General features: G+C 38.5%; 2 long non-coding RNA genes across 2 annotated transcripts; one reads left to right on the top strand and one right to left on the bottom strand.

Annotated features, from left to right (window-relative positions):
• Positions 1 to 3,407: 3,407 nt before the first annotated feature.
• LOC132160572 (uncharacterized) lies at positions 3,408 to 25,457 on the bottom strand. The gene is made up of 3 exons (XR_009438046.1): positions 25,406 to 25,457; positions 15,868 to 15,990; positions 3,408 to 3,498 (listed from the first exon to the last, which is right to left on the bottom strand). It is a non-coding gene; the product is annotated as an uncharacterized LOC132160572 (long non-coding RNA).
• Positions 4,845 to 17,863, top strand: LOC132160571 (uncharacterized). The gene is made up of 3 exons (XR_009438045.1): positions 4,845 to 4,991; positions 15,629 to 17,509; positions 17,629 to 17,863. It is a non-coding gene; the product is annotated as an uncharacterized LOC132160571 (long non-coding RNA).
• Positions 25,458 to 26,181: the final 724 nt, after the last annotated feature.

Below are 26,181 nucleotides of genomic sequence, written 5' to 3'. Positions count from 1 at the left end.
TTCCTGATATCAAGAATTAACATTGTTACTAGTGAGAATTGAATTGTTGATATCAAGAATTAACATTGTTACTAGTGAAAATGTAATTGTTGATATCAAGAATTAGCATTGTTACTAGTGGAAATTGAATTGTTGATATCAAAAATAGCAGTTGTTACTAGTAGAAATCTAATTCCTGATATCAAGAATCAACACTTTAACCAGTGAAAATTGAATTGTTGATATCAAGAATACATATCCTGCGAATGAATAAAAGATAATTTGGCTTGCCTATTGGCATTCCCAGGTTAAATATAATTGATATCAAGAATTAACATTGTTACTAGTTGAAATATAATTCCTGATATCAAGAATTAACATTGTTACTAGTGGAAATATAATTCCTGATATCAAGAATTAACATTGTTACTAGTTGAAATATAATTCCTGATATCAAGAATTAACATTGTTACTAGTGGAAATGTAATTGTTGATATCAAGAATTAACATTGTTACTAGAGGAAATTGAATTGTTGATATCAAAAATTATAATTTTTACTAGTGGAAATTGAATTTTTGATATCAAGAATGAACATTTTTACTAGTGAAAATTGAATTGTTGATATCAAGAATACATATCCTGCGAATGAATAAAAGTCAATTCGGCTTGCCATAATTAGCAAGTTATTATTTGCAATGATTAATTTAAATACATTTAACTCACTGCTTCTGTGTGGTGAGGCTGGATCATGAATGATTCGCGCGAACATAAATGCATTTTCAGATCCAAACCTAAGTTAATCCTCTGCTATTTTAGTCGCTTAGATGTCGGGACACTGCTGTCAATCAAACAATCGTGGGGTCCCTCAACTGTGTGAAGTCACATTTCAGCTCAAACAACATGTAAAAGTGCATGTAGCATTATATGACCCCTTTAAATTAGGGCTGCAACAAACGATTATTTTGATAATCGGTTAATCTTACGATTATTAGAACGATTTATCGGCTAATCATCGATTATTTCACTGATAAATCAATATAATTTAAATATTCAGCTCTTTCAATTAGTTAAAATACTGTCATACATAATCTAATCACTTCAGTCTAATCACTTCAGCTTTGGGAAATAATATTATGTAATTACAATTATTATACAGTTAATTTATACAAAAAACATATTTGACACACAAAATGAGTCGACAGAAAAACCTTTTTTACTATTTAATTATTATATGAAAATGAAAGGTAAAATAAAGGTAAGTGATTAGATGTTTTATTTCTCTTTTTTTTATTCAATTGATTAATATGCACGAGGGAGAGAGAGCAAGACAGCGCTCCTGTTGTTTGAAGATGGTGTGCGGGTGGCCGGGGCTCACTCGCTCTCTCTCTCTCTCTCCCTTTCTCTCTCGCGCTCTCTCTATCTCACTCGCTCTCTCTCTCTCTCTCTCTCTCGCGCTCTCTCTCTCGTGCTCTCTCTCTCGTGCTCTCTCTCTTTCTCTCGCACGCGCTCTCTCTCTCTGCTCTGTTAAACTGACAGGACTTAAAATTTAAAAAATGCTGTGCAATTAATCTGCGAATCACATTCATCAAGGGCCGGGGAGCAGCTGGCCCGTACAGTTAATGAATAACGGATCAACTACGACAGCCTACATCGCACATTCTGCATACATCGCGATATCGATGCTTAAACAACACATTGTGCAGCCCTACTACCAGTGTAGCATCATTTTTGTATAATATATTTTAAAATTTAATTTATTCCTGTGATTTCAAGGCTGAATTTTTAGCAACATTACTCCAGTCCCATGATCCTTCAGAAATCATTCCAATATACTGATTTGCTGCTCCAAAAAACATTTATTATTATTATTATTATTGTTGAAAACATATGAATATTTTTTTTCAGGTTTTGCTGTATTTTGAGTCAAATAAATGCAGGCATGGTGACCTGAATAGACTTCTTTAAAAAATAAAAATAAAATATAAAAAACAACAACTTTTGACTGGTAGAGTAATCTCTCTTAAAATACCTTACTGGGTTATGATAAAAAAAACAGTCCTGAGCTAGATTAAGCTTTGTTCTCTGCAAACCAAACCATAACTTCATTCAAATATTTAATAATAATGTTTAAGAAGAGATACCGTAAAGCTGCTTGATTTTAGGTATTGCATAAAACATGGGCGTAGGTTTAGGGGGGGACGCTAGGTACTAGTCCCTATCAATATTTTGAGATTACAAATTTGTCCCCACCAATATTTAGCAAACTCATTTGCACTGCTATTTGGATCGATTCTAACGGCCATGACGACGACAGTACAAGAAACGCCATAATTTGATTGGCGGCGGGGTATCTGACAGGCTACACGCGCGGGCCGGGACTACTTTTGTGCTTGCACTTGCACTAGCAGCGAGCGGGTGGTGGTGTGTGTGTGTGTGCGCGCGCGCATGTTGACGACGCCGACGGTAAGTCACCAGGGCTGTTTTTCTGCCACATACAAAGGCCAGAGTAAAAACATTTTAATATTCCGTTTTTTTGCCCCTTTTTTTAATTTGGAGATGCCACCCAAGAAGAAAAAAGGGGACATAAGAAGCTTTTTCATAAAGCAGAGTCATATAGTTGATGACCCCTCAAACAGAAAATGTGAGCTACGTTAATCGCATGTTAATAAAATTAACGCTGTTAAAATGAATTTTGCATTATCTTTCTAACATAATATTGTAGCACAGTTTGTGCTGAAAAAAAAATGCAATGTTGGTCAATAGTATGTTATAAGTAGCTGAAAAAGCACAAATGTCAGGGCATGTCAAAACATCTCAAGGGCCCCAAAATCACCTTAGACCCCAGAGGCTTAAGGAGAGGAGGGAACCTTGCAATTGGTGGAATTACATCACAGACTAGCTGCAGTTAACAAAAATCCATTGTAGTGATGGTGAACTTTAATCCATGCAAACGTTCGGCATAAATGTGTGATATTCATTCATTCAAACTGCTCTAAAACCATGTTCCTGTTGCATGCGCAATAACATTTGGAATTTAAAATTTGAAATAAATGTTAAATTTCATTTATTTATTTGAATCACAGTGTTTTGAAGTTCAGTAATCACAAATTAAATTTGGTGTATTAACATTTTTCTTAGTTAGCCAAATGTAAGACCTCTTAAAATAACTGAGACTTCTGATATGCCATTTTAGATTTTTTATGGCCTTAAATTTGATCAAACCAAATTTTATACTTTTTAAAGATCTGCAGAAACCCTGAGTAATAACTTTGCTTCAGAATAAATCACTGAAATGATCGAAGAGTCTGTCTTCAGTTTAAAAACAGCATCATTAAATCACAAGTTAAAAACTAACTACTAATTAAATGTTAAACAATACTGGGTAAGCATATTAAAAAAACTACAAAAAATTAGAGAGAAAACTTACATTGAGTTTGTGAACGATCGCCAGATGACGATCCAGCCTTTTGCAGGGCAAATCACAAATTAGACACACCAGGTCCTCATTACTCTTAAACCTGAAACAAAATATTTGCAGCAAATTTCATACATATATTATATCAAAATATAGATAACTGTCAAGTACAATGATAACATTTACATGGACATCAATAATCTAATTATTCACCTTATTCTGAATAAGGGAAATAATTATTGAGGTGTTTACATGATTTTCTTTTAGAATGATCCTTTCATTTTCCCGTTTTATATGTTACAGTATATAAATCGATTAATCGTATGTGTTTATCAGATACCTTTACCTTAATTTCGGATCACGTGTGGATTGTGTATGTGGCATAATTGTGTATGTGACAAATAAAAATCTTGAATCTTGATTCTGTCAAAATGGTTATTTTGCCGAAATTGCTGTGTCTCTTTCAGTCCCTTCCACTAGATATACCTGACCAACAATTTCAAGAATGGGACAAGCATATTTCTAGGTTCATTTGGCAGGGACGAAGGCCAAGAATTAGAAACCAGAGTTAACAATTGACAAAAATCAAGGGTGGGGTCGCTCTCCAATACCGTCGCTCAATTGAGACCATTAATATCTGGTGCAACCCAAATTATTGTGCTAGATCAAAGCTATGCTGATGATACCCAGATTTACCTAGCCTTATCTCCAAATGACTACAGCCCCATTGACTCCCTCTGCCAAAGCATTGATGAAATTAATAGTTGGATGTGCCAGAACTTTCTTCAGTTAAACAAGGAAAAAACTGAAGTCATTGCATTTGCAAACAAAGATGAAGTTTTCAAGGTGAATGCATACCTTGGCTCTAGGGGACAAACAACTAAAAATCAAGTCAAGAATCTTGGTGTGACTCTGGAGACAGACCTTAGTTTGAGTTTTCATGTCAAAGCAGTAACTAAATCAGCATACTATCATTTAAAAAACATTGCAAGAATTAGATGTTTTGTTTCCAGCCAAGACTTGGAGAAACTTGTTCATGCCTTAATCACCAGCAGGGTGGACTATTGTAATGGGCTCCTCACCGGCCTTCCCAAAAAGACCATTAGACAGCTGCAGCTCATCCAGAACGCTGCTGCCAGGATACTGACTAGAACCAGAAAATCTGAGCATATCACAACAATCCTCAGGTCCTTACACTGGCTTCCAGTTACATTTAGGATTGATTTTAAAGTACTTTTGCTCATATATATGTTTCACTTTTTGAATGGAATTAGTGAAATAAATTAAATTTTTGATGATATTCTAAGTATATGACCAGCACCTGTATATATATATATATATATATATATATATATATATATATATATATATATATATATATATATAAAACATTTCAGACAAGCAACATTTTTAGGACAAGCTAACGGTTGATTTAATGTCAGAGCTTAATGTCGAGCCCTGCAAATGGCAGGTGAGAAACTTGTATTGTCATTTCGTAGTTGGTGTCTAGGAACCAGGAACTAGGAGTACTTCACTGGAATTTTACAAGAAGATTGTCAGGAGTTCAAAAAGTATACATAGGTAGATGCACACTGGGTCTAGATCAGGGCTCTGAACCGGTTCAAGGAACGAAAACCGGAAACGAATGATATTCTGACAGGAACAGAACCAGAAACAGAAACGAAATAAATTTTTTTAGTTCCGAACAGAATCGAAAATTTGAAATGGACATTAACCGGTTAATAATGTTATTTTATCGTTCCGTTTAATATTTGAAATTTGCTGTCAACCAATCATGAATTCCAGCAGTAGCCTACAGCATACGCAAATGTGAAATGTCCGCTCAGCTGTGAACATAGTCAAGTCTCAATGGCAATGCACAGCCTTCAGGGCCGGATTAAGACCAAATTGGACCTGATGATGCAGCGCAAAAAGGGCCTATTTTCTCTAGGCGTTGGTGCATGTGCATTCGACACTCAAGTAGAGACCTGCATTCCCGAGGGAGTACCGCGGGACCCAGCGCAACCGAGTGCGTCGCGGGACAATATTTGATTGGCAAAATATTATTGTTCTGCTCCAAGTTTGTCACTTTAATAGGTTTGACGCCACCTAGTGGTACTTCTATGCAAAGTGAGTTCAGAGTACAGCATATTTCTCAGACAGCCAGTTTCTCCTCAATCTTTGGATGCCATCCTTTGATTTGTGTTTGTAAAAGCATCATCTGTAAGTTAATTATTCTTTATATAATGCTTGATTATATATATTTGCCCATGTTTGTGGTGGAATGCTTTCGGAGCTTTGATTTGATGTGATTTTAGTGGTAGCCTCTAGCTGTTAGCCTAGCCTTTATTTGATATGCCACTCAATGTGTTGATTTCATTCTACTTTGCTAAAATAAGTTCGCAATACCAGTTAATATTTGTATTTGCTGCTATTTTTGGTTATCTGGTAATCTCATTAAGTAAAATGAGTACATTGATAACATTTGAGCCTTTTTTCAGATATAAGTCAGAGCTGCTTGTATGCATATTATTTGGTTGTTGTATAATAATTCTGATTATTGTTTGTTAATTCCTAATTCATAATGTACACATCAATGGCATCTTATTAAAACGACAAAGACTAAGATGAATCCTGACTCTTCTGTACTTTATGGATGGAGTTTGGCTGACTGTTAAATTGCATTCGCACATGCGAGAAGAACAGTACAGTAAAAAGATGAGAATCCTACAAGCAAATCAAGTTACATGGCAAAAGATTGCAGTCACATTTGCACTATGAATCACGATGAGAAGCTTACAGCCTCTGCGGAGGGAAATGCAAAGGAAACCATGAGTATCGTAGACCGAGCTTCTGAAGCAGGCTCAAAACGCTCCCGTTCATCACGAAAATCACAGTCCTCTAGATCATCGCGGTCGTCAAGGATTTCGGCTAGCATTGCTGTGGCCACTGCACGGGCTCAAGCAGAAGCAGCACGTACTCGTGTACAGTTTGTAAAGAAAGAGAATGCAATTAAACTGGACAAAATTAAATTAGAAGTGACCCATAAACTGGACAAAGCTAAAATGGAGGCAGATTTGGAAGTGCTCCAACATGAAAAGGAACAAGCTGCTGCGCTGGCCCAGGCAGAAGTACTGGAAGCAGCTGTGGAAGCGATTGATGATTGTATTTCCAGTGCTAGCTTCTCTGTGTCTTCACAAACCAGAGTGGAGCGCACCAAAGACTATGTTGAGCCTCAAACTCGAGTGGACTTAGATAAGCCAAAAGAAAAAGACATGCAGAATTCAAATTTCAGTAACAATTTGTATCCTGAAGACTCGGACATTATCAGTACTGCTCACCATCTCTCTAAGATGAATTGTGTACAGGATGTGTTCAACGAACTGCCATCTCAGCCACTTGATCAGTCAGTCAAAAATGAGGTTAAGCAGGAAATATATGACCCATGTACTTCATGTTTCTCTCAGAGGGAACCTGTCATGGTCTGTCCACAATCAACACCAATTCACCAGAATGCAGCCTCGGGTATGTTGGATTTTGCTAAATTTCTAGCACGTCGTGAGCTTGTAAATACAAGTCTGGTTAAGTTTGATGACCGACCTGAGAGTATGGAAATCAGCCTTTGTTGAAACCACAGAGGACCTAGGCCTGACTGCTGGTGAAAAGTTGGACCTGCTTATTAGGTGGCCCGGCAAAGAATCATCTGACCATGTGAAAAGATTACGATTAGCCCATGTCAGTGATCCTGAGGCAGCTCTAAACGTGGCCTGGGAGAGATTAACAGAATGTTATGGTGCTCCTGAGTTAATTGAAAATGCACTCCTGCAAAGGCTAGAAAATTTTCCTAAGATTCTTAGCAAGGATTATGTCAAATTAAGAGAGTTAGGCGATCTTTTGACAGAACTACAGGTGCCTAAACAAGATGGCTATCTCCCTGGCCTAACATATCTGGACACCGCTAGAGGAGTAAATCCCATAGTTGAAAAGCTACCACACTTTCTTCAAGAGAAATGGCTTTCACATGGCATGAAATACAAAGAAATGTACAATGCCTCTTTTCCTCCATTCTGGTATTTTGTTAGCTTTGTCTGTTACGAGGCAAAAGCCAGAAATGATCCAAGCTTCTCAATTGCTAGTTTTCCTAGAGGAGAGAAATTCTTGAGCAAACAAACACATCAGAGAACACCAATTTCTGTTCATAAAACCGATGTTTCGCAAAAGTCCTACCCTAGTAAGGACTTTGGCATCAGTGATGAAAGCTCAAAGAACTGCCCGATACATAAGAAACCTCACCCACTGAGAAAATGTCGCAGTTTCCGGATGAAGCCATTGGAGGTACGTAAGGCCTACCTAAAAGAGAATGGAATCTGTTTTCGATGTTGTGGGTCTTCTTCTCACATTGCACGTAATTGCAAAACTGTTGTCAAGTGTACAGAATGTGACAGTGAAGATCACACTGCTGCCCTCCACCCAGGACCAGCACCATGGGTCTCAAAGCCTTCCATTTCCTCTTCAGAGCATGGCGGGGAGGAAGAATGTCCATCACCTCCTGTGAACAGCGCCTGTACCAAGATATGTGGTGAAGGTTCACCAGCCAAATCTTGTTCTAAGATATGCCTAGTTAGAGTGTATCCCAAGGGCAGTCCAGAAGCCGCTGTTAAGATGTATGCAATGCTCGATGACCAGAGTAACAGGTCTCTAGTGAGGTCAGAGTTTTTTTAGCTTTTTTGCATAAATAGTCAGGCTTCTCCATATCTTTTGAAAACCTGTGCTGGAACTATTGAAGCTTCTGGAAGGAGAGCTGATGGATTTAAGATAGAGCCTGTTATCGGTGATATTAGCTTGACACTACCTACTCTAATTGAGTGCAATGATATTCCGGATAACAGGGTAGAAATACCTACTCCAGAGATTGCTCGAAATCATCCTCATCTTAAAAGAATATATCTTCTGAGATTCCAGAAATGGATGACAATGCCCAGATCCTCATGCTGTTGGGTCGTGATGCTCTGAGAGTCCATAAAGTGAGACGCCAGATAAATGGGCCTCATAATGCCCCTTTTGCAATTAAAACCGATCTAGGCTGGCTGATAGTTGGAGACGTATGTTTGGGTGATTCTCACAAACCAACTGTGTTGAGTTACAAGACACATGTGCTGGACAATGGTAGAACCTCATATTTTTCCCCATGTCAAAGTCACATCACCGTGAAGGATAGTTTCAATCTCACGCCTGAAGTACAAGGAATCCCTCATATCTACAAGGGTGCATGTACAAACAAAGGAAATCACCTTGGCTGGTCTGTGTTCAAGCGCACAAAGGATGACAACATGCCTGCTCTTTCTGTTGAGGATCATCTTTTCCTGGAGATCATGGACAACGATTTTTTCAGAGATAGTGACAATAGCTGGGTGGGTCCTCTTCCTTTCAGATGCCCAAGGCCACTACTTCTCGATAACAGAGGGCATGCTGTCTCTCGGCTCTACTCTCTCCGTCGCACTCTGCTCAAGAGAACAGAGATGAAACAGCAATTCACAGACTTTATGCAAAAGTTGTTTGAAAATGATCATGAGTATGCTCCTCTCTTAAGTGATGACCAGGAACGTTGGTATTTGCCATTCTTTGGGGTTTATCATCCTAAAAAACCCAACCAAATTAGAGTGGTGTTTGACTCCAGTACACAATATATGGGTCTCTCACTAAACAGCGTCCTTCTGACTGGACCAGATTTAAACAATAGCTTGTTAGGTGTCCTGATTCGATTCAGAAAGGAGCCAGTTGCTGTGACTGTTGATATACAGCAGATGTTCCACTGTTTCACAGTGAAGGAAGAACACAGAGATTATTTGAGGTTCTTATGGTTCCGTGACAATGATCTCGACAAGGATGTAATTGAATGCCGGATGAAAGTCCATGTATTTGGAAATAGCCCTTCCCCAGCAGTGGCGATTTACGGACTTCGTCGGGCTGCCAAAGAAGGAGAGCTTGTGTATGGAACTGACACCTACAACTTTGTGAGGAGAGATTTTATGTGGACGATGGTCTGAGATCATTTCCAACGACTTTTGAAGCTATTGATCTACTTCAACGGACACAAGCGTCTCTTGCAGAATCAAACTTAAGGCTCACGCCTCTGTCATGATCCATGGAAGATTCCTGTTGAGACAATTGTCAAAAGGAACAGATGACTGGGATGAACCCCGCCCTGAAGAGAAATGCAGAGAGTGGGAAATGTGGAGAAATTCACTGCAAGACTTGGAAAGAATTCATGTTCAGAGGACGTACAGCCTGAAGTCACTCTCAAAAGCAAAATCTACAGAGCTGGCAATATTTTCAGATGCCTCTTTCAAGGCCATTGGAGCAGTAGCATACCTCAAGACTACCCATGAAGATGGAAAGATTAATGTTGGTTTCATTCTAGGTAAAGCTAAACTAACTCCACCAGATGAACCTACTATCCCTAGGTTAGAGCTTTGCGCTGCTGTATTGGCTGTCGAGATCTCAGATTTAATCTTGGATGAGATTGATTTTAAACCAGACTCTGTAAAGTTTTTCTGCGACAGCAAGGTCGTACTGGGTTACATACACAATGAAAGTAGGAGGTTCTATGTTTATGTTCACAATCGTGTCCAGAGAATAAGGCAGTCATCAAATGCTGAGCAATGGCATTACGTGCCTACCGAGCACAATCTGGCTGACTGTGCCTCAAGGTCTGTTCCAGCCTCTCTTCTTGCAAACTCCATGTGGCTGACAGGACCTGAATTTCTTTATAAACCTTCAACAAGTACTTTCACTGTGCAAGAGACCTTTGAGCTGGTAAATCCAGACAGATTCTGAGGTTCGTCCTTTACCACATGTGAGCACTGCTGCCACAAGTGTAACGGAGAAACCACTCAACCCCAAACGGTTTGAACGTTTTTCTACATGGAAATCTCTGTTGAGAGCAGTGACGTCCTTGATCCATATTGCACACTCCTTTCATTCTGTGACTAAAGGGCAGACATGTAAACATATAGGCTGGCATAGATGTAATCAATCCGACCGCCTGAATGAGTTGGTCCAAGCCAAAAAGATCATCCTTCTTTCAGTCCAAAAGTCTGTTTTTCCTGAGGAGTATAGAGCAGTCCATTAATAAAGTTGAATCCTGTTCTGGGCGAAGATGGACTAATCAGAGTTGGTGGCCGTCTAACACACGCACCCGTGACTAGTGATGAGAGGAATCCCATTGTTTTACCTGGACGACATCATATCTCCACCGTACTAATTCGTTACTTCCATGAACAAGTGAAGCATCAGGGCCGTCTGTTCACAGAAGGGGCCCTACGCACTGGGGGATTCTGGCTAATCAATGGAAAAAGATCCATAAGCAGTGTCATACATAAGTGTGTTGTATGTAGGAAGCTGCGTGGAAATACAGAAAATCAAAAAATGGCTGATCTTCCAGAGGAGCGTCTCAGTCCATCCCCACCTTTCACTTATGTTGTTCTGGATGTGTTTGGTCCTTTTTCAGTCTCAGCTCGACGCACAAGAGGAGGTTATGCAGAGAACAAACGTTGGGGAATTCTCTTCACTTGTATGTCAACACGTGCTGTTCACATAGAGCTAATTGAATCTCTTGACACTTCCAGCTGTAAAAACGCAATTCAGAGATTTTTTGCCATTAGGGGGCCCGTTAAACAATTCCGATCGGACTGTGGAACTAACTTTGTAGCTGCAAGCAAAGAACTAGGGTTCTCCAAAGTGGGGAAAGACCCAGAAATGCAAGAATACCTCACAAGCTGCTCTTGCTCATGGGAATTCAATCCACCGCATGCTTCGCACATCGGGGGATCTTGGGAGCATTTGATAGGAGTAGTGAGGAGGATCCTGGATTCAATGTTGATGCAGCATGGTTCTCATCGTCTCTCACATGAGGTCGGTGTTCCTCCATCTCCGGGGAACTCCTTAGGTGATGGAATGTTCAGACAACAGTGGAAGCAGGTGAAAAATCTTGCTGACAATTTTTGGCACCGCTGGAGACGTGAATATCTCCCAACACTTCAAAATCGTCGGAAGTGGAATAGTTCTCAACCTGACATCCAAGAAGGAGATCTCGTACTTCTTAAGGACAAACAGAGCCCTCGTAATAAGTGGCCTATGGCTCTTGTGTCCAAAGTCTTTACAAGTGTTGATTGGAGAGTGCGCAAGGTTCAATTGAAAGTTTCTAAAAGTGGATCTGGAAAAGATGTAACATATCTCAGACCAATTACAGAGGTCATTCTTCTGGTGTCTAAGGAGAGTTGAATTAAATGAGACATCCTTAGGATGTCTGGCGGGGAGTGTTCTGCTCCAAGTTTGTCACTTTAATAGGTTTGACACCACCTAGTGGTAGTTCTATGCAAAGTGAGTTCAGAGTACAGCATATTTCTCAGACAGTCAGTTTCTCCTTAATCTTTGGATGCCATCCTTTGATTTGTGTTTGTAAAAGCATCATCTGTAAGTTAATTATTCTTTATATAATGCTTATATAATGCTGTTTGTGGTGGAATGCTTTCGGAGCTTTGATTTGATGTGATTTTAGTGGTAGCCTCTAGCTGTTAGCCTAGCCTTTATTTGATATGCCACTCAATGTGTTGATTCATTCTACTTTGCTAAAATAAGTTCGCAATACCAGTTAATATTTGTATTTGCTGCTATTTATGGTTATCTGGTAATCTCATTAAGTAAAATGAATACATTGATAACATTTGAGCCTTTTTTCAGATATAAGTCAGAGCTGCTTGTATGCATATTCTTTGGTTGTTGTATAATAATTCTGATTAGTGTTTGTTTACTGTTTTTACAGTTTTACTCCTAATTCATAATGTACACCTCAATGGCATCTTATTAAAACGACAAAGACTAAGATGAATCCTGACTTTTCTGTCCTTTATGGATGGAGTTTGGCTGACTGTTAAATTGCATTCGCACATGCGAGAAGAACAGTACAATTATTTTGTGCGGGTTGCAGGAAAATAAAGTTATTTGTGGGACTCCCGCAAAGGGGAAATATCTAGCAAAATAAATTTACTAAAAACAGATAAACCTTCATTTATAATAGACTAAAATAAAATAAAACAGACTTTGCGGAATGGGAGGATGCTGCTGAAACCATGGACAGCGACGTGTAATTCCATTCTGAAATAGCGAGAGATCCAGTGGTGGAAAAGGTGATATCAAGAGTTTCCGAGATTAAGCAAAGTAACACGACATGTAGGCTACTTTGTATTTCAGCTCCCAGCGCACCATTGGAGAGGGCTTTCAGTAATTGCGGTCGCATAAATGGGCAGAGACGGATTAATCTGAAGCCCTCATCAATGAACGACATGCTATTCCTGCACGGACTACATTAGTCGTAGTCTACAATTTTTTTTTTAATTCCGTTTATTTTTAAAATTGGTCTATTTTGTTATTGAGGAAAAATGATTTTTTTTTGTTTGTTTAATGTTTTTAAGAAAAGAAGACATTCTTAAGTAGTATAGGCTAATTTTCCTTTGAACATGAAATAAATCCAGGTTTATTATTATTATATAATTATTTAGGCTATACTATAGCCTAATAGATATATTTTTTATTTACTTTTGTTACTTTTTACTGTATTTCTATGTTCTAAGTTCCTTGTTCGTTCCTTTCATCCATTTAATTAAACACAAATAAAATGAAACATTAGTTTTTTTTTTTTTTTATATTCAACAGGGGAGCAATTGAAAAAATAACAGAGCAGCAGGAAGAATATGCAATGTATTAAAAAAATATATATATACTTTACCCGCGGGATTTGGCAGTTGGTAGCGCGACGAAACTTGATTATTTGCGGGCGGGAGTGGGAGAAAATAACATAAAAAATCCATGCCGCGCAGGTCTCTACACTCAAGCGCCAGCATACTTAGCCTTTCCTGCCCAACCGAGGACCGCAGCTCTCCTTTGATAATTCCCAACTTTGAGAAAAAAATTAGCATATTTCATCCGACCAATAAAAGAAAAGTGTTTTTAATACAAAAAAAGGCAACCTTCAAATAATTATGTTCAGTTATGCACTCAATACTTGGTCGGGAATCCTTTTGCAGAAATGACTGCTTCAATGCGGTGTGGCATGGAGGCAATCAGCCTGTGGCACTGCTGAGGTGTTATGGAGGCCCAGGATGCTTCGATAGCGGCCTTAAGCTCATCCAGAGTGTTGGGTCTTGCGTCTCTCAACTTTCTTTTCACAATATCCCACAGATTCTCTATGGGGTTCAGGTCAGGAGAGTTGGCAGGCCAATTGAGCACAGTAATACCATGGTCAGTAAACCATTTACCAGTGGTTTTGGCACTGTGAGCAGGTGCCAGGTCGTGCTGAAAAATGAAATCTTCATCTCCATAAAGCTTTTCAGCAGATGGAAGCATGAAGTGCTCCAAAATCTCCTGATAGCTAGCTGCATTGACCCTGCCCTTGATAAAACACAGTGGACCAACACCAGCAGCTGACATGGCACCCCAGACCATCACTGACTGTGGGTACTTGACACTGGACTTCAGGTATTTTGGCATTTCCTTCTCCCCAGTCTTCCTCCAGACTCTGGCACCTTGATTTCCGAATGACATGCAAAATTTGTCCAAAAGTCCAGTGCTGCTTCTCTGTAGCCCAGGTCAGGTGCTTCTGCCGTTGTTTCTGGTTCAAAAGTGGCTTGACCTGGGGAATGCGGCACCTGTAGCCCATTTCCTGCACACGTCTGTGCACGGTGGCTCTGCACCTGTAGCCCATTTCCTGCACACGGCTGTGCACGGTGGAGCTGGATGTTTCTACTCCAGACTCAGTCAACTGCTTCCGCAGGTCCCCCAAGGTCTGGAATCGGTCCTTCTCCACAATCTTTCTCAGGGTCCGGTCACTTCTTCTCGTTGTGCAGCGTTTTTTGCCACACTTTTTCCTTCCCACAGACTTCCCACTGAGGTGCCTTGATACAGCACTCTGGGAACAGCCTGTTAGTTCAGAAATTTATTTCTGTGTCTTACCCTCTTGCTTGAGGGTGTCAATGATGGCCTTCTGGTCAGCAGTCAGGTCGGCAGTCTTACCCATGATTGCGGTTTTGAGTAATGAACCAGGCTGGGAGTTTTTAAAAGCCTCAGGAATCTTTTCCAGGTGTTTAGAGTTAATTAGTTGATTCAGATGATTAGGTTAATAGCTTGTTTAGAGAACCTTTTCATGATATGCTAATTTTTTGAGATTTTAGAAATTTTGGGGTTTTCATGAGCTGTATGCCAAAATCATCAGTATTAAAACAATAAAAGACCTGAAATATTTCAGTTGGTGTGCAATGAATCTAAAATATATGACAGTTTAATTTTTATCATTACATTATGGAAAATAATGAACTTTATCACAATATGCTAATTTTTTTAGAAGGACCTGTATATATAGCCTAGAGAGAGAGAGAAACTTGTATACAAGTTTTTTTAGAGAAAAAAAAATTATTTCATTCAGAAATAGAAATAATGAAGACACAAAATGTTTACAAACATTAGGCTATTTTGACTGTCGGACGCATATACAGCGTTACTTATTATACATTTACTATTATTCTTTTATTCTTTATATTAAATAACATTTTAGCATCTGAGAGAGGTAGGCGTCAGCTTCAGCTTACATTAATTTGTTTTTGGATTGAGGTTTTTATAGCCTAAACCTTAGAGGATTTGATTTGAAGAGAAACTAATAACTGTTTTTATAATGTTTTTAAACATTTTGCTTTAGACTACAGGCATTTTAGCCTTCATTATTTCGGAAAGTAATAGGGCTAATAAAATGCTATGTGAGCCGCGACTTACGTTTTTTTTTTACTCTCTTATACAAGTGTTTTTTTTTTACAATGCAGCAAAATTTTTTAAATATCTTAAAAATACTTTTAAAGTGTTGATAGATTTTTTTTTTTAAGTAGGCCTAGCTTACATTTGGACAAAATCTGGTGCAAGCTGTAAATTGTAAGCTTTAGATCTCTATTTTTTTCCTTTTTTTTGAGTAAGGAAAACGCTATACTTTATTATTATTATTAAATTATTATTATTAGGCAAATTATAGGCAAATAATATTGTTTTTAAAATATAATGTTATTAACCGGTATTTCTTCCTCCCGAACCGGTTTTGGAACGGTAATAATATCAGAGGAACGCAGAACAGAAACGTTAAAATATCGATTCTGCTCGGAGTGAACCGATTGAATTTATTTTCCGTTTTCAAGCCCTGGTCTAAATACAGTTCAGGGTAGTGAACGGTAGACCAGACAATGATAGATTGAGGTGAGAGTGTTTATGTAGCATACTTGACTGTTGAGTGCAGGTGTGGGTGATCAATAATCAGATGACAGGGATCTGTTAATTGTTATCTTAATTTTACAGTGTTGTAAATATAACTTAATTAAATCTGAACAGTCACATTCCTAGAAAATAAACATACAGACAGACTGATTAGAGTGATTACCTCCCAGAGCTGTAAGCGAGCAGGAGCCTCAGTTCCTCACTGTTTTTGACCTGGTGTGTCACTTTCAGGTGCTGGCTTAGATTTTTATAATCTAAGTTGCAAAGGGGGCAACTTGACAACATCCTGCAAAAACAAACACAAAAAAATTTATGTTAGAAAATGTTAATTTTATAAGACAATAAGAACATTATATTTCACTCTTTTCTGAGCATTTTGAAATTAAATATGCTTAAGTAGTAAGTTAAAATTGGTACTGAAACCAGATATTAAACAAGCCCTGGGGCTTAATTATGAAAGACCACTCTATTGATTAGCTTGGACATTACCAGTATCTGTATACTGCTTTTGGCACTGTAGAAATGAACACAAAACACATACTTTTTTACTATGGAGGACCAAATTACTCAAATACATAAATGAATTCAATAAAACTAAAATTAAATGTACAAGTTTATGCTGAAATAATTATTAGCTAAATAAATCAATAAATAAATAAATGCATCTGTTTATTGTGTAAATAGCAGACACTTGGATGGAATAATTAAAGAAATGTTTATGTATTGAAATGGACTAAGAAAAAAAAAATACTACGTTTTTAATCAAAAACGCAGCTCTAGCTCTAGTACTTCTCTATCTAATGTGGCAGACAGGCCAATGCCATTGCAATACATCTTGAAATAGTAGATGATTTACATTAGTGTTGTCACAGTACCAAAATTTCAGTATTCGGTACCGATACCAGTAAAAATCCACGGTTCTTGGTACCAATTTCGGTACCAAAGCAAAACACAAAAATATGCTAATAAAAAAATGTTTTTATAACTAAAAATAAAACCAATACCATTCTTCATACTTATTTACAATTGTGTTTGAAGGTGCCCTAGAATGTGTTGAAATAATATTTTAAATTTGTCTCCTATATCTACATAGAGGGTATTGTGGCTTATTTAAAACAACCAGATGGTTTTACAGGTCCATTTTCAACCCTAGAAATTGGCCCTAGAATTAAATGGTCTGTTTATACTTTAATTGGAAGGGTAATGAATAGTAATGAGTTCTGCTCTGATTGGCTGTTTCACTGCTGGCTCATCACAGTAGCTCAGAGCGACAGCAAACAGGTCTGACATCCAGCATGACAATTCAGAGATTTGGCTTTCAACTGTACATGTTTGAGCTTGTTTCAGATGATGATGCCGATTTTTGAGGAACAACCAGTTGTTCTTCAACCTAAACGTTAACTAGCATATAGCATTAACTTTACAAACGTCAGCAGTCACAATTTTAGGGCATGGTAAAAACATGTAAATTATTATGTCACCATATAACTATACAATGATAGGTTTTTCACATTGAATCAAGAACAAAAAACAGTGAACCGTGTAGCGTGTGAATGTATTGTTTGGAGAAGTTTTTACAGTAAGTTAGCCTATTAAAATCAATTTTGCCAACAAAAGTACACTATAGAAGCCACTCAATATAGTCAATGTCATGTTTATTACTCCGCTGCTTTACTGTGATTAGGATTTAGCCTAATAATAACAAAAACTTCTAAGGTCAATCTTTTTTTTACAGGTTTACTTGTGGAAATTGTGCACGCATGGCCCTCGAGAGAGAAAATATATGTTGCAGGGAAATACCACATGTATTTCACAAGTACACTGGATAGAAATGTTTTCAACCTATGTGTGTGCTTTCTGCTACTTCCAAAGTATGAAAGATTGCTGTAAATAACAGTACCATTATGATTTTTTTCTTTTGCAGGGCACAAGAAGAATGAGAAAAGTGCCTAATACAATATCATGCATGACAGACCATCCTGGCCTTGAACCTGTGTTTCTCAATATATACTGTATTCTTTGCAAAATGAATGTATATAGAGCTGACCATGGGCGTGTTAGAGTCAGAGGGATGGAAAGGTAAGGTTACATTTTGTGTAAATAATTGGGCTCTGTTACATCCATATTACATCATGAGTTTAATGCATTACACAGCCATACCGTATGATGTATGTTAGAAAAGAAGAAACATGTGATAATGACATAGTTACACGACCCATAATGACCTGCGAACAAAATAAATACCAAAACACACGTTTTTCTTTCTGCAGGCAGTGCTGCACATAAGAAGGCAGTTTCCTGATACTGCTGGGCAATGAGTTGGATTCAGACCCCCCCCTTGACTGAAACGTGACAAGCTGAGCAACAGCATTTTCAATGCCATTCCCTCTGGTGGGTCTTCTCTGTTGCAAGGTACTACATTTCCATGGCCATGTACTTACACTCTGAATTTAACTGACACAATAGTGTTGGGTGATATAGTCATCTTTAAAATCGACATATCGTCAGCCTGTAAGATCGACAATATACGATATTATCGTGCATGGGTGGAGTAAGAGAGAGACTCTTTGTTCTTGTCATAGCATAACTACACAGAGAGTGAGCATATGGAATCACCAATAATCAAAGAAAATAATCTTTCATACATACTTATAAACTAACGTTAAATATAAAAATACTGTATGTAAAACAGCTACCGTATTTTGCGGAGTCGCATCAGTCAAAAAATAATGTCATGATGAGGAAAAATATATAAGTCGCACTGGACTATGTCGCATTTATTTAGAACCAAGAGAAAACATTAACGTCTACAGCCACGAGAGGGCGCTCTATGCCGCTCAGTGTAGGCTACAGGAGCACAGAGCGGCATAGAGTGCCCTCTCGCGGCTGTAGATGGTAATGTTTTCTCTTAGTTCATGTCAAATTAATTTTGCAAGCAACAGAGTAGGGAAAGACCACACACGGAATAGCAATAGATACCAGATTTATTAAATAAATAGAGTTTAACAAAAGATTTTATACAGTCAGTAATGAAGATGGCTTTGTCAGCAGTCCCCTCCTTGTCAGTCTCATCTATAGCGTCTTTAAAGGCCCAGACCAGGAACTGATTAGCACAACTCCAAACACCTGTGCCCAGCTCACCTGTAGGAGACAGACGCAGCACACAGGCAGGAGGAGGAGCCAGGCAAAGCCGTGACAGTCACAGTAATACCCCACCATTCCTAAAAAACGTCTAAGCTGAAATAAGAGGGTTCTGCCAAACCATTATTCAAGAGATACTTCACCTCTGCCTCTAGGTGCTGCTGTTTCTCTAATGACACCCAATAAAACCTCTGCCTTATCGGCTCAGTGTCACCCACATCAATGTCATGTTTGATAAAGTGAGTGCACGACGGTGTGTCTGAAAACAAAGCAGGAAAGTTCAAATTCAATGACTCAACTTCAAATGCCCTCTCCTTGGACAAATGCCCAAGTAGTGTGTAGGGCTGTGCGATATGGACAAAAAAAAAAAAAAAAAAAAAAAAAACCTTGTGCGATATGGACAAAAAAAAAAACCTATCACGATTTTGATACATTTTGCGATTTCGATTTTAATCACGATTTTGACACCCAGACATGCTTTACAGTCATAAATGCATTCAGTATAAATTTTAAACATATTTCCAAAAGAAAACCAATGAGAGCTTTATTAAAAAAAAAACTTGTAACATGTCTCTAGAACAGACATAAGTCAAAATAATCACCAAGTAAAGATGTCAAACAAAATGTCTAGACATATGGCCAAAAAAAAAAAAAAAAAAAAAAGTGTCCAGGGATTTTTTTTTTGCCATGCATTGGTCATCGAGCTCACTGTAGCGGTGCCTGAGGTGTCGTTTTTTGCCCAATATATTTATTGCCCAAGGTTCACACATACTCCTTCTGCAGTGCGTATACCGTAAGTAATGTGTACGCGGTTCAGAAGCAGCAACGAGAGCGCATTATTGTAGCGCGATAGCACATTAAAATAATGCACGAGCGTGAATCTATCCGCTCGCATGCAGATTTCCTTTGCTCTGTTAACAAAACCAGATGCGTGTGCTCAGATCATAGACTATATAAGGCTCAGATACACACGGCGTTAAAACGTGTCCCCTCTCGCTCAACCTGTGTCCTGTGCACTCACAACTCTCTCTATGCTCATGCGCAAGATATTAAATCTTTTCGCACCTTTCTATTTCTAACCCCTCCAGTTCTCATCTTTTACTGCATGCAGAGTGAACGTTCTGATCCTTTAACATTGGCTCGAAAAAAAAAAAAAGGCTACGCATCACAGACAGTGTGTGTGAACATGGAGTTAGGGATAAGCATAGTCTGTTCTCCCACTCCACTTAGGTGCGCTGCATTCTGATTGGTTCGCACAGCATACTGCGGGAGGTCGGGCCGCAGAAAATCGTGCTATAAAGTGATTTAGAAATCATGCACACTCAAATCACAATTTTATTACGATTTCTATTAAATCGCACAGCCCTAGTAGTGTGTCCAACTCAGACAACTTCTGAGTTCTTCAACCGAGGCTGGAGCACACAGTCCTCTTGGCTAACCACATCCTCATCACCACCCGCTGCCACCTTATGGGAAGAGAAACTAGATATCCCAGCAACTGCAGCCAAAGCAACTGACTTAACCTGATCACCAGTCTCTGCTGCCCCAGAAACCGGAGACCTACTGTAATAAGGTTTCAAAAGATTAATGTGAAAAGGTTGCGTAGTACGCCTATGGTCAGGAGTTGAAACTAGATAATTCAGGTCTGACACCTGCCGAACAACCGTGTAAGGACCTGCATATTTAGCAAGAAAGGGAGAACCAGCTATCGGCAACAACACCGGAACCTGTTCTCCCAGACTGAATACTCTCAGCTCAGCCCGGTGATCATACCAACTCTCCATTTTCTTCTGAGCCTTAGATTTTCTACAGCCATGATGTTTAACATGCAGCTGCTCCAGCCCTTCTGAAAACATACATCATGTAAAACTGGAGCCTCTGTCACTCTGACAATCTGTGGGATGCCAAAGATGGAGATAAACAGAGAGAGCTTTCACCACCGACTTGGTAGAAATTGTACGTAACGCATAGGCAGCCGGGTAACCTGACACATCACAGTCAAAAGGTAAACACACCCTGACTTAGATGGAGGCAATGGTCCAACACAGTCGGTTAGCAAATACTCAAATGGGTTCCCTAAAGCTGGAATAGGGTAAAGTGGAGCAGGCTTGATCACCTGATTAGGCTTTCCAGTTCACTGACATGTATGACAGGTCTTAATGAAGCATGTCACATCCTTCTTTAGGCAAGGCCAATAGAAGTACTTCATAAATCTGTCATACGACTTCCGCACCCCCAAATGGCCCGCTATATCACCATACGCCGTCAGTAGTATCAAGTCTCTAAACTTCACAGGCACTACTATATGGAAAACAGGATCCTCAAACATATTAATCCGAGGCATCCACTTACAAAACAGCCCACCCTGAACAAAATAACCCCTCGCTGCTTTATGTCGCTCCTCAACAGGCAAAACCCCAGCAAACAGTTCACTCAATGTTGAGTCCTTCTGCGCTACAAAAATCACTAAATGACAGATGGCAAATCTGGCAAAACAATAGGCTTACAATTTTTCTCTAAAATCTCAGTTCCAGAGGCACGGTTCATGGCACGCGTTACTGCACAGGCAGTAAACACCTCAGGTAAGCTCTGCAGGCTACAATCAGCACCTGATGAGATAGACGGAACACTCTTAACCACCACAGGTGGCGGCACATCACACCAAACACAAACAGCTACAGTATACTGGGGTGCGTTTCCCAAAAGCATTGTTAGCCAACTATGGTCGCAATTTCCGTCGTTAACGTAGTTCAAAGATTCGGTGTTTCCCGAAACCGTAGTTCAAACGAATATTCGCAAACTTGTGTCATTGGAACGACAGCTCTCCACCTGTGGTTAGAGGCATAGTTCGTCGTTAGTTTGCTGTGTCGATGTCATTAATTGCGCTGCACCTGGGCTGTGTTCTATTCAGAGTTATCGACCCTATGCCCTGTTACTTTAGAATATTTCACTATCCACTTGGAGCGATTTAAAAGACTTAAAGTTTAAGTTTATTACATAATTCGCCTTTTTTATTATTATTACAAATTTAGTTTGAAACTATATAGCAGATTGGCCCTCGCAATTATTCTCCCTTAGAAGTGCCCTCTGAAAGCATTAATCTTTCTGATGAGAACGCAGCCATTGTTTCTTTGGTGTGAAAAAAAAAAACTAAGTTTGTCGAGAGAGTTATCTTTGTAAAAACATTCCAAAAGACATAGGTCTCATAACAATATTGGTAAAACAGTGTTAGAGGTTTTCTCTTATATTAACATTCAAAAATCACAGTATTTTTTATAGTAAATGAATTTATTTTAAATGAATGTACCTAAATAAAGTAACAAAAATGTATAAATGAGTGATTTTGTTCTTTTTCCAGAATTAGAATACTCTCTACAAATGTGTTTGTGTGTGTATGCTTTTCTCCCTTCCAAAAAAAAAAAAAAAAAAAAAAAAAAAAAAAAAAAAAAAGTCTATGCTTCTGGAACTAAATCATACTTTAAGCACAGCATCTTTCACGTTTTTATAAATCTTTCTTTCAGGCACCGACAAAGCACAATAAATGCCTCCTGCACTTTTCCAACTAGAACGTTCTGGAGTAACAATGTTCGTTCAGGATCACTCCAACCACAATCATCTGACAGACTTTCAAACAGTGAAAACACCACATCCGGATCTTTCTCATTAAACCTTGGTAGCAATCTGGCCATATTAGAGATATCAGGGGTGCGTGCTGGTCCAATCGGGACATCGATATCACCAATAATTTTCCCTTCTGCAATCAACCTAAAACGTTCTAAAGCAATTTCTCAATCATCTTTCATTTTATTATATTCTAGTTGACGTTCAGCTTCTCTCTCTGTTGCATTTCTAACAGCTCTTTTTGTTGTTCAAAAGGTAATACCAAGATTATGGTGACTCACCCAGACTTGCCCGTGGCATTGAAGCACTTTCAGGCTCCAACTTATCCATTGAAGCTATTGATGGGAGAAATTTTCTTTCAGCCAATTTAGTTCTAACCGCCTGCCTTATCTGCGACAATTTTGCATTTTTTCCTCAAACCCCAATTCAAAATGATAATGTTCCCTAACATCACACAACTGCTTAGTCATCGCATCTGAAACCTGATCTGATTTCCTCTGCAGTTTAGCTTTAACCCTTAAACCAAATTTTTAAATGAGCACATTTATCAGTGTTAAGTACGGTCACCACACTGCAAAAAAAAAAAAAGAGCTGCCCTGCACACGTCCATCCACTTAATGCATACCCCAAGAACAGAGTTTTTTAATACACAATATCAGTGGCACCTAACTTCGACATAAATGCAGTTAAAGCAGGTATCCATGACTGTACCCTCTGCCCAGGATATAGCACCAAAAACAAAACAAGTGTTAAGTGCTTAGCAGGGGTTCGCAAAGCTCCAATGGCTACACCATCAATTAGTAAAAAAAAAAAAAAAAAAAAAATTTGTCATCCTCGCAAACACAGCGAAGGCCCGCACCTACCCAACAATGAACCACCCCCAATACTTTAACCTGGCTGTATTTAAAACAACCCCAGGCACAAACGAACCAAATTATCTCTGTCTCTCCCGCACCGACGTAACGGAAAAAAAAAAAACTGATCCGCGTGTCTCTCTCCCAATAATTTACCATGCGTTAAATGCTTACTACGCTGGATCATAGGATCTGAATACGGTCAACAAATTAGGCACGTTACCCAAAATGGCCTACAATACTAAGTGCGTTTAACAAACAATATTAACGACTCAAACCCAATGAAAAAAAAAAAAAAAAAAAAAAAAAAAAACCTACCCATTTTAAACCCCACATATTTACCGATCGATAGTTCAAGATCCGGGACGAGATCCCCAAATTTGTTACAAGCCTGGCTCAAAGCAAGCAACAGAGTAGGTTAAGACCACACGCAGAATAGCAATAGATACTAGATCTATTAAATAAATAGAGTTTAACAGAATAGATTTTGTACTGTCAGTAATGAAGATGGCATTGAAAAATAAAAAAGTGTAAGCAATCAGTATAGTGAGGTGCAGTGAATAAGCAAAACAAAATCCTAGTCGGTGCAGGAGAGATGGAACAGCAGCAGTCCCCTCCTTGTCAGTCTCATCTATAGCGTCTTTAAAGGCCCAGACCAGGAACTGATTAGCACAACTCCAAACACCTGTGCCCAGCTCACCTGTAGGAGACAGACGCAGCACACAGGCAGGAGGAGGAGCCAGGCAAAGCCATGACGCACTATAACATACACACTATAAACTGGGGTGCACATAAGTGGTCCGCAAGTCCACATGCGTGACCAAAATAAAAATGCGTTATATAAGTGTTCTGACAGCGCATTTGCATACCGACATGGTTGACAGTGGTTACCATTTTAGATCACAAACTGCACTATACAAGTTTTATTTTCAACCTGAAAGCATAAATCTAGGCTCTCATTGCATTTTCAAAGCACAGTGCAAAACTGCGACATTCATTAAATACAGAAGCGCGTATACTTGCCGGCAACCCACCAAAATAAAAAACTGCTGATTTTAAGTTTGAATATGATGAAAACGCTTTTATTTATCCCTTATGCGTTATAACTGCTGTAAAAAAAAAAAAAGGTATCGGATAAATATTTCTCATTTTTTTTGCATAAATTTTATTAATCAACCTCAGTCCTGATCAAAACTACCAAATGTAAAAAAAAAAAAACCTTTATATTTTCAATTAAAAAAAGTGATTGTGGACTGGATTTTTTTATTATCTTTTATCACAGTTTTGGCCATGTCAAAGATTAGTAACAAGATTGGCTTTGATGCATTGTTAGTTTCTGGGCATAATTTTTTCTCCCTCATTTGGTGGCTGTTTTTGCCCCATTGACTTCCATTATAACGACATTTTTTGACTGCAAAGCCATGACACCATATAATCATACATTCTTGATTGTTTGTGGTTTTCCCTTTTGGGAAGAGGTCAAATTAGTTATTTTTACAGTTGATCACAAGGTGGGACCATTAACCCTTTGCAAAAAAAAGGCTTAGGTTTGATCAGGACTAAAGTTGATTAACAGATTTATGCAAAAAAAAAAAAAAATATGAATCTGATATATTTTTATAGCAGTTTAATTGAGTGGATGTTTTCATACCGAACATAACGAAAGGGTAGTGTATTTGAACAATGCACAAGGGTTAAAGACCCTTTTATCCAAGCTACTTAAAATAAGGGAATACATAAAGCCAATCTTAAAGAGGCAACCCAAGAAAGTAGTAAATATTAGCATTTATTTTTAAGTTAACTATAAAAAAAAAAAAGTATGCATTTAATACTAGTACTGCCTTTTTTTAATAATCTCACACTTTAGTTTATTTAAAAAAAAATGAAACGAAACAATGTGCTATAATATTATAACTGTTATTAATTTTTTAGTGTTATATTTACCAGTAATGGTTCATGCTATATGTAGTGTAAGGACCAAACCAAATCTCCAGGTTCTCATATGAGAACCAGGCTGAAAAAATTATGTGCACCCCTGACTATAAACACACACTATAATAAACATGCACTATAATATACACACACCTGTTTGTTTGAGTCGAGCGAGGGCTCGCAGCATCCATTCCTCAGATCCAAAATTAAGACAAATCCTAAGAGAGAAAGAGAGAGAGACGCTACTTTGATCACGTGTATGTGCTTCAGTGTAAAGAAAATACATTTAAATCAAAGAAGAAAAACAAGATTAAATAAACAGGGCATGTAATCTGGGCATTACTAGAGCAAGAAAATCTTAAGGGCATTAGTGAAACGAGCAGTAACCAAGACACACTGAGAGAGAAGCAAAGAAAGAGAGAAGCATAAGTAGTGGAGAAAATCAATGCAAAAATGAGAGACAGGTGTGTGTGTTTGTGTGTGGAGAGCTGGAGCACTAATTAGAATAAGGTGCAGCGGTGATGGCAAACTGAGTGGAACTGACATCCTAAGACAGGGGTAGGCAAGTTCGGTCCTAGAGAGCCACAGTCCTGCACAGTTCAGCTCCAACCCTGAAAAAAAAAACCTCACCTGCCTGTAACCGTAGTAATCCTGAGTGGATTGATAAGCTTGTTCAGATGTGTTTGATTAAGGTTGAAGCTGAACTCTGCAGGTTTGCGGCTCTCTATGACCGAACTTGCCTACCCCTGTCCTAAGACATAAATACAACAGAATGGCTGATGATCAAACCAGAGTCCTTACAGCCGCGCATTTCAAGGCATTTCAGTGGACCTGTTTGTCAATGTTACAAATATTTTTTATATATCAAATCAATAATAAAGTATGACAGGCTTTTACTCAAGTCTTTATCACTTTATTAAAATTAAGCA

The sequence above is a fragment of the Carassius carassius genome, chromosome 17 (assembly GCF_963082965.1).
Source record: "Carassius carassius chromosome 17, fCarCar2.1, whole genome shotgun sequence".
Lineage (NCBI taxonomy): Eukaryota > Metazoa > Chordata > Actinopteri > Cypriniformes > Cyprinidae > Carassius > Carassius carassius.
The sequence above is the reverse complement of the archived record's forward strand: the minus strand, read 5'-3'. Positions and strand labels throughout refer to the sequence as shown.